Source organism: Grammomys surdaster, unplaced genomic scaffold, assembly GCF_004785775.1.
Source record: "Grammomys surdaster isolate TR1022 unplaced genomic scaffold, NIH_TR_1.0 198, whole genome shotgun sequence".
NCBI classification, from domain to species: domain Eukaryota; kingdom Metazoa; phylum Chordata; class Mammalia; order Rodentia; family Muridae; genus Grammomys; species Grammomys surdaster.
In genome coordinates this window covers 8,114,551-8,124,089 of record NW_021604643.1, presented here as the reverse complement: position 1 = coordinate 8,124,089, position 9,539 = coordinate 8,114,551, and the positions used below count along the sequence as shown (strand labels likewise).

The 9,539-nt window shown below is 42.8% G+C and overlaps 1 non-coding gene across 1 annotated transcript; it reads left to right on the top strand.

Annotated features, from left to right (window-relative positions):
* The first annotated feature begins 7,564 nt into the window (after positions 1 to 7,564).
* Positions 7,565 to 7,637, top strand: Trnaf-gaa. Its single transcript has one exon. It is a non-coding gene; the product is annotated as a tRNA-Phe (tRNA).
* The last annotated feature ends 1,902 nt before the right edge of the window (positions 7,638 to 9,539 follow it).

The following is a 9,539-nucleotide window of genomic DNA, read 5'->3' as shown; positions in this document are numbered from 1 at the left end:
CAAGGAGTGGTGGTGTATGTAGGCAGTCCCAGGGGAGGCAGGGCGATTACAAGCTTCAGACCAACCTGAGATACATAGATCATATCTCAAAAGCAAAAAGACCTTTTGCAAGCAATGACACCATTTTTCTTTTTCCTCTGCAAAGTCCAGGCTGAGGAAGAGTAGAGTATAGGCCCAGAGAGCACTCTAGTCAGAGAATACAGCAAAGGAGCCTGCCCAAGAGGAGCCCTGAGTCTGTAGTGTAGAGAGCTGAGAGGAACTCCACATTCTCTGAGCCACATAACGTTAAGAGGAAAATGTTAGGATCATTTTGACAGTGAGGAAACTAGATCTCTCTGGGTCACACAGCTGATTGGCTGGTCAGTGTTGGAATTCAAAGCTGGGTGTGGTTAACCAGAGTTTCTGACCTCTTAGCCACCCTGTTTCTAGGGAGGAGTACTGGCTCAGCAGAGGGTCTGAGTTCCCTCAGGTGGTGTTCTCCGGTTGTGTTTCACACCCTGCTGCTGAAGTGCTTGACCTGTTGCACAGGCCCAGGTGGCTAGTGCCATTGCTTCTAAAGCTTCACCCCAAAGACTGGATTTTTCAGATCTCAGGTCATCAAAGTAAGCTGTGTTATCGGGGATTGTTTTTGTTCCAGGTTTGGAGAAACCACCTGATTATTATTACAAGATTGGATGTTAAGTTGCGGTAAAGTTTTGTCATTTTGTTTCCTGGCAAGGCCCAGCAGGAGGTATGAGGCAGTCCTAACAGTCCTGTTAGATCTCAAGCACCATCACAACTCAATTCCAACATTGGGGCAATCAGACAGCAACAGTGTGTCATGAGTGTAATGATCCCTCTTTGAACTACTAATAATACGAGCTGCAATGCGGATCCTGGGGGGTCAGAGTCCAACATGATTCAACATTATGACTCAGCAAAATTTCAAATCATTACATTCAGAGTCCTTTAAAGTCCCACAAACTTAGGGAAATACAGGCTTTCACCACAGATGGTTCACCATGCTGTCTTAGGCAAGTAAGAGTGAGTTTGGCGTTTACCATTCTGTTTGAATTCCCCAGCCATCATTTCCAGAGTTGAAAAGCAGTAGAGGTTTCCATCCTGTGGGGAAAGAAGAGATGACAGTGAGGAGGATGACAGCCACTGTTCCCTACAGTGGAATTAGGACAGAACCTTCCAGAACTCTCAAGCTGTGGAATGCCAAGCAGTGCTAATGAAAGGAACCACAGCAGTCTCAGTAACCTCAAGAAAGTACCGGAGCGCAGCTTACACCGAAACACTGCTGAACTTTATACTCCAGTAGCCCCGAGTTCTCCCTCGAGGACTATGCACTGTGCAAAGGCTGTGGTCCTTACTCTCCAACATTAGCCAGATCTCGAAGGAGGCATGTTTCTATAGCTTATTGCACACAACACAGTCTCCAACATGATGACCTAGGTGCTTCTCCCTTGTTTATAGAAAGCAATCACATACATACATTCAACAAACTTGTTCAAACCGTACACTCAAGGATGTGCTCTATAGGATCAGTAAAATAAAGTCTCAAAAAGCAGCATAGAAAATCTTCAGATTTGGTTCATTGTAGATATACAGATTATGGGACAAAATTCAGAATCTCTAGGAATGAACATCTTTGAATCCTAGCCACTGGGATATGGGATGAGAGGATAGTTCAAGGTCATTATTGGCAACAGTGAATTTGAGGTCACCTTGGGTCTCATGAGACCCTATCAAAAAAGTTATGAAACACACTTGTCCACCCTTCCTTACCCACTGGAAGCATTCTGGGCCTGTGTAGTTGCTGAAGCTCCTATTGTAAACCATAGCCCCACTACTCTTTCAGATTGCTACTGCTTTGGTTCATTGTTCCTTCAGGAAAAGAGCTGAGTGGTCACATGAGGGGTCTTCAAATAACAGAATCTAAAGAGCTCCAGGGTTGTGGGTGTAGCTCTAGCGTGCCACTGAGTGTGTGCATGACCTGGGCTTTGACCCCAGCATCATGATCAATTACTTAGAAGCCTCCATAAATAGCCTAGAGAGGTCACAGCCTCAGAGCTTGACCAGGTGATTTTAGAGGTTACTGAACACAAGTTCATTTTAGAATATGGCTGGAACATTTTCTTTCATTCACTCAGCCTCATTCATTAAGCATTTACTCGAGCCTGATATCTAACTGATTGGAAATACAAATAGCAAAAGAGAGATTAGATAAACAGCCAATTGCAATCAAGTTTGACAGGTGGTGTGAGGCTTTGTAGCCTGTAGGGAGCTGGGAGAAAGAATGGAGGCATGTCAGAGGAGTCTTCGAGATTTAGAAGAACTTGAGCTGGGAGTTGCAAAGCTAAGTAGACATTAGGGGAAGGGTAATGCAAGCGCGTTGCACAAACCAAAGAGCGTTGCACAAACCAAAGAAGAGCAAGGTCCAGACAAGCATCCTCTTGGTGGCTGCATGTATTGCTAGTTTAAAGTCGAGGCATTCACCAGCCTTGGGGGTTCTTTGCTCAGTTCACTAGCCTATTTCCATTTCTAGGAGTGCTTTTTCCTTTCCCGGTAAGCTATTTTTATTTCTATACCTTGCCTAGCTTTTGTTTTTTTGTTTTTTGACACAGGGTCTCCCTGTGTAGCCCTGACTATCCTAGAGTTCTCTGTGTAGACAAGGATGGCCTCAAACTCACAGAGATCCTTCTGCCTCTGCCTCGAGTACTGAGACTAAAGGAGTTTGCCACCCCCTCACCCCCACAAACCTTCCGTGGCTAATTTAACAGCACGTGACTTTTTATTCTATCTCTCCTCATGGCAGCTGCTAGTAGTCTCACCTAATCTGTCTTTCTCATATATGATAGTAAACTTGTCCTCAAGCTTAAAAGAAAAAAAGAACACTGAGCAAGGTGCTGAAGGAGGGTATGGCCCCACCCACAGAAGGCTTTATGTGCTTTTAGAAGAAGCCTTGGCTTTTGTTTTTAACTAGTAAAAAGCAGGATATTGGATTTCAGGTAAAACAGAGTTTGTGAAAGACCAGTTAAGAGGCTGGAGAGGAAAGATGAGAAGCAAAAGAATTCTAAGTGGGATGAACAGCTCATGGGATGAAGACTAGAAGGCAGAGAGGGGAAGGTTTTGCAAGTCTCTGACCTAGGGAAACTCAGTTGGAAGATCAAGTGTCCTGACTAGTTTTATGTCAGCTTGACACAAGCTAGAGTCATCTGAAAGGAGAGAACTTCAGTTGATAAATTGCCTCTTTAAGACCCAGATGTAAGGCATGTTTTAAATTAGTGATTGATGGAGAAGGGTGCAGCCCATTTTGGGGTGGTGCCATCCTTGGGCTGGTGGTCCTAGGGTCTATAAGAAAGCAGACTGAGAGTAAACATCACCCCTCATGACCTCTGCGTCAGCTCTTGCTTCTGTTTTCCTACCCTGTTTGAGTTCCTGCCTGACTTACTTCAATGATGAACAGTGATATGGAACTATTAGCCAAATAAACCCTTTTCTCCCCAACTTGCTTTTGGTCATGGTGTTTCATCATAGCAATAAAAACCCTAAGACAGATAGTAATAAGAATTTTGAAACGAGAGAAATGGCTCAGTGGTTAAGAGTACTGCTCTTGGAGGGGACCAGAATTCGATTCCTAGCTTATTCCTTAGTTCCTGCCTGGAACTACAAACAGCTCAGTGGATCTGATGTTCTTTGGCCTCTGTAGGAACCTGCCCTCACATAAGTGCTTCCACACACACTTACAAACATGCATACATAACTAAAGTATAACAATTTGGGGAATTGTAGCACACCCTGAATCTTAACATTAGGAAGGTAGAGACAGAAGGATCAGAGTTCAAGGTCATCCTTGGCTATATAGAGAGTTCAAAGCCAGCCTGGTTTATATAGTTCTGGAATTCGAAATAAATAAATAAATAAATAAATAAATAAATACAAATTAAAAAAAAGAAGGCAGGAAGAAAACTTTGAAAGACAACCAATTCATTTTCTGGTATGCTTTGTTGGAGGTATTTGTGGTAATATCAAAAACCATTTTTTTTTAGATAAGATCTACTATTGCCCAGAATAGCCCCAATTTTCTATGTGCCCTAGGCTGCCTTCAAATTCATTGTATAGCCAACAATAACCTCGAACTCCTGATCTTCCCTCCTCCACCTTCCAAATCCTGGAATTACAGGCATATACCCTGATGACCTGTTTTGAGAAACAATTTTAAACTTGGTTCTTCTATGTAGTCTGAGAACTAAGACCAAGGGAAACCACAGATTAAATTATTTGGGGCCAACTCTAAAAAACAAATCAAACAAGCAAGATTATATTCATATATATGTACATATGTATATGTACGTATTCTGCAGAGATTCTGATTCAACTGAGGAACTGAGGTTAGACTAGCACATATCTAATAATTGTTCTATATAGTTAGTGCTATTATTTCTTTTTTTGTTTTGTTTTGTTTCTGTTTTTCAAGACAGGGTTTCTCTGTATAGCCCTGGCTGTCCTGGAACTCACTCTGTAGATCAGGCTGGCCTCGAACTCAGAAATCCACCTGCCTCTGCCTCCCAAGTGCTGGGATTAAAGGTGTGCGCCACCACTGCCCAGCAGTGCTATTATATCTTAAATATGACTATGAAGGAATTGACTTGCTCTGAATCCCAGCCAAGCATCTGGTCAGGTTAGGAATTAAATCACCCTTTGTCATGTATACACCAAACCTATAAAGCTTTTCATTATAGATAGTGGCTTTTTATTGCAGCACACCTAATTACCATGTGCCTGGTGGCTTAAAGTAAGGCCTGTTTATGAGCTCAGTCCTGGAGGTGAAGAGTCTCACACCACATGGCTGGCTTCTTTGTTCAGGGTCTCATGAGAAGAAAAGAAGATTTGGTTGGGTTCTTATCTGGAGGCATATTAGGGAAGTGTCCTTTCAAATTTATCCTTGCTGGTATCCTTCAGCTTCTTTTTGTGGTAAAGAAACAGTTTCCTTGTTAGTTGTCAGCGAGGAGCTACTCTCAGGGGCTGTCTGCATTCCTTACCATGTGGTCTCCAACTTCAAGCCCAGAGAGCTTTACACCTTTCTTACGTTTAACTTGAGTTTCTTCTGCAAGCAGCTGGAGGACTTCATGCTGGCCAGACATTCTGTTGCTGTGACAAAAGCCAGAGAGAAACACTTAAGGGGAAGACAGGTTTATTGTAGTTCATGGGTTCAGTCTATGGTTAGCTAGCTAGCTCCATGACTTTGGGCCAGAGGGAAAGCAGAACATCACTACTGAAAGGATATGATGGAACAAGGTAACCAGAAAGTGTAGAGGAGTAACAGGAATGACCGGGGTTAAGATATTCCCCTTCATTCCCTTCCCTGAGTGATGTACTTCTTCCAAAGGCATAACTTCCATGATTTATCACCACTTAATTATCTGTTTAAATTTGGAATCTTTCAACTGTTTAAACCAGTGATTAAGTCATAGTCCTGGTGATATCCTAGAGAAACAACCTCCCAGATTCACTCAGATGTGTACTCACCCTTTAGACATCTTTCAGTGGAATCAAGCTGACCAGCAAGATTAACCATCACCTCTTTTTCTCTCTCTGCTCCCAGCGGTCTTTCTCTCCCTTTCTGCCCTTCTTTCTGCCTTCCTTTCTGCCCTTTTGTATCCCCTGCTCCCCTTTGTCTGCCTCTACCCTTTATCTGAAAAATAGAAAGGCTAACCATCACAAAACCCTCTATGACTAATAGATAATCGAATATTTTGGAGTCAGATGTGCTGTTTAGGATAACCTAATCATAAAGGGGAAACCTACCATATTAATCGTCCCATTGATTATGTAGTTTTCTTTCCTGGGGTGGTGGTGGTGGTGGTATCAAAGGGTTGGGAAGATGGTCATTATTTTAGGATTTTTCCTACAACTATGTAAAGAAAGCAAAATGGTGACGTTTAAACAAGACTTCTGGGTTCACAAACCCCTTGCCTGCATCTAGTTGAGGCATGGCATGGCAGCTCTATACTGAATGGGGGGGGGGGGGAGGAAAGGAGGGGGGGGGGAGGGGAGGGGAGGGGAGGAGAGGAGAGGAGAGGAGAGGAGAGGAGAAGAGAGGAGAGGAGGAGAGGACATGACTGTTTCTAGATATAATGGGGGAGAAAGTTTATTGTAGATAAAAGGGAGGCATAGCCAGAGGCAGGGACATCTGGGAGAGACCCAGAGTAGACATGACCCTGAACCTTGTGAGGAGAGTGGGGAGTGGAAGGGAGAGAGGAGAGGGAGTAGGAGGTGGGAGTAGGGAGGTATGCCAACCTGGAGGACCTGGTAACAGGGAGGGACAGCGAGATACAGTGAGAACCGGTGAGAACCAGAGGCTAGTGCCTGCTTTGATGTGTTAAATGGGTATCTCTTTTTGTCCCAGGGTTGAGACCTTATGAACACCTGGAATGTGCTCTTCCCCCAGTCTCTTGAAAAAGGCAATCTGGAGTCGCTCCCTCCTTTCTGTAAATCTTACACAAGGTCATCTGTTCACTTCATATTACAATAAGCTCATGTTCTCCCTTCTTATGAATCACGATAGTATGAAACACCGGATTAGTCTAGCTAGCTTTAGGGAACTTAAGACACTTTCAAATGAAATGTATGCAAGGAATGTAGAGCTGTGAAATGGGAGACAGGTGGGATAGAACCGGTAGTTAGGGATGTCATTAATCTACAGCTGGCTCCTTGGAGTTTGAAAGGGTCCTGCAGCTCCTACTGCCATAACATGGAAAGTCTGCATCATGTGAAGTTTGCAAATGGCAAGTGTGTGTGTGTGAGTGTGTGTGTGCGTGTGTGAGTATGTGTGTGGATGAGTGTATGTGTATGAGTGTGTGTGTGTGAATGTGTGTGTGTGTTGTTAGTGGGAATCAAACAGGGCAGCTCACAGTTCTAGTTCTTCGAATCCTTTTCCAGACATCTTGTAAATATTTCTGACATTCAAACTGTTCAAACTGATATCTGTAAAAATAAAGCAAAAGCAAAACTCAAAATAAATTGAAGGTCACACCTTAACCTTTTAAAATTTGCTTCCTTCACAAAAAAAAAACCAAAAAACAAAAAACCCAAAACCCAACAACAACAACAACAAAAACACCCCAAAACATTAGTATATGTGTATCTAATCATTGCAACAGTGTTTTATGTCATGAAATCGCTGTGTGTGTGTGTGTAACTAACTAGCTTCTGTTGTATCTATACAGTCAATGCTGTGCATGGATTAATAAGCATGCAGTTGTAATTACAATCTCAAAATTGAATTACAATCTCAATAATTCATGTCCGAGCACGGCCCAGCGTATATGAGGCCCTAGGCAATGTTTAAAAAAAAATGGAATATTTTTTAGCGGAAAGAAGCAAATTGCCAGACAATTAAAAGACATCACTTGAGAAGTAATGGATTCCAGGTAGTAAATAAGGTCCTAAATAAAGATAAATAAAGTAGTAAACAAAACTTTGTTACTTTTGTTATATTCTTGGCTAGACTTAGTAGCACAAAAATGTAGTTCCTCAATATAATTACCAGGTTAAAAAAAAATATCCTCTATGCACAGCCGAAATAGCTCAGTTGGGAGAGCGTTAGACTGAAGATCTAAAGGTCCCTGGTTCGATCCCGGGTTTCGGCAGTGGTTTTACATGCCGGCACAACCACGTGTATGTAATCGAATTCCCTTTGTGAATTCCACCTGTAGTGTAACTTACACTTAGAAACTTACCTCATTTTGTAGACATCTGTGTTCTTTAACTTACTTCCCCCCTGAGGTCACCAAGTGTCCCCATTACATTTTCGTATAGCACAGTTAGTGTGCTCTGATTTACACTCAACCGAGCGCAGCTTGATGACTTCACTCTTCTTTCGGGCTTCCTATGTGTTGCCTGCGGGCTGTGAGTTTTGGGGCTCTGGCTCAGGCTGGTCATAGGGTGTGGCTGAGCTGGGTCCGATGGTTCAGAAGCCCAGGTCACAGCCTGGCTCCTTTTGGCGCAGAGGCTTTGTCTATCTGAGCTAACAGTAACCAGTACCCGCAGACGGGTCGTGGATTGAGTGCAGGCAACGAAGGAGTGCTTTTCTGGTTTAGGTCTACAGTAGTGTTATTACTCCAAATGTAGCATTCCCGATTAAATGTGAATTTCAGAGACATAACCCTTTGGAATAAGCAGTGTCCCAAATTTTGCGAGGAATGTATAAAGAAAGTATCGTTGTTTCCGTGGAATTCGGTTGTAACTGGGTGCATTTGCCACATTGAAAACCACTATCACACAGCCTCCTGTCCCCCTGTTCAATGTTCATTTACCTTTTGTCCCAGAAAAGATACCCAGACGCCAAGCACTCAAGATAAACTGAACTTAAGCTGACCACAGTTCTACTGGATTTTGGTAGGAAACGAGATTCTGAAGGCTTTTTTTTTTTTTTATTCTAACACAAAACAACAGACAAATCCCAAACGTGTGTTAGCAATGAAACAACGCTCAGTGGAGGAAGCAGAACCTCCTGTGTAGCTGGGTACCAGGCTGAAACATGGGCAGAGAAGGGTGAGATCCAAATCTCATATTCTAAGAACACACACCGTGCTAAAACAACAAACCCAGAAGCTTTCGGTAAACCGACTTGTACACTTGCTAACCTGTTAGTCTGCCAAGAGGCTAGATGATAAGGTACTTTATTCACCAAGTCATTAAGTTCTTGATGGAAAGATGTGTATTGTTCAGAGACTCTTGAAACTCAGATGATGACTAGAACAAATCAAAATGGCCATCCAATAAACCAGACAGTTCAGACTTTGGATGGCGGGTGTCTCATGAATCATGAGTATTATGTGTCAAGTTGGCTGTGGGGTAGGGGTTGGTTATTTGGCTAAATACCAGTCTAGATGTTTTTGTGGAGTGTGTGTGAGTGTGTGTGTGTGTTTAAAAGATATAAATCAGGGTCAGCAAAATGGCTCAGTGGGTAAATGTGCTTACTGCCAAGCCTGCTGATCTGACTTTATTTCCCAGGTTCCACTCGATGAAAGGAGAAAACTGTCCTCTGACCTTCATACAGGCACTGTGGTATATGTGCACCCCCCATACATGTAAATAAATGTAACTTTAAAAAAAGTAAAAAACTATAAATAATATTCAAATCACCCCACTTTGATCGAGGCCAGTTATTCTCCATTTGTGTTTGCTCCATGCAATCGTTTGAAACTCTTAAGAGCAAAGATGAATTTCTAACGAGAAAGGAACTCTGAAAACTTAGGTTCAGGAATACCTGCCTGAATCTCTGGCTGACTGCCTTGCTCCTGTGTTTGGAACTGAGACGGCTTCATTACATTCAAACACTTGCAGCTATTTAGACTGACTGCCAGTCTGCCCTGCAGGGTCTGTTTGTTTGTTTTTTTTAATTTTCAAAGACATTGTGTATACATACAATGAAATGATCATATCTATCCCTGTTTCCCTCTCCAGCTCTGCTCATATCCCTCCAACACATCCCACCCACATTTTTGCCTCTCTCCTTCCTTCCTTCCCTTCTTCCTTTCCCTCCCTCC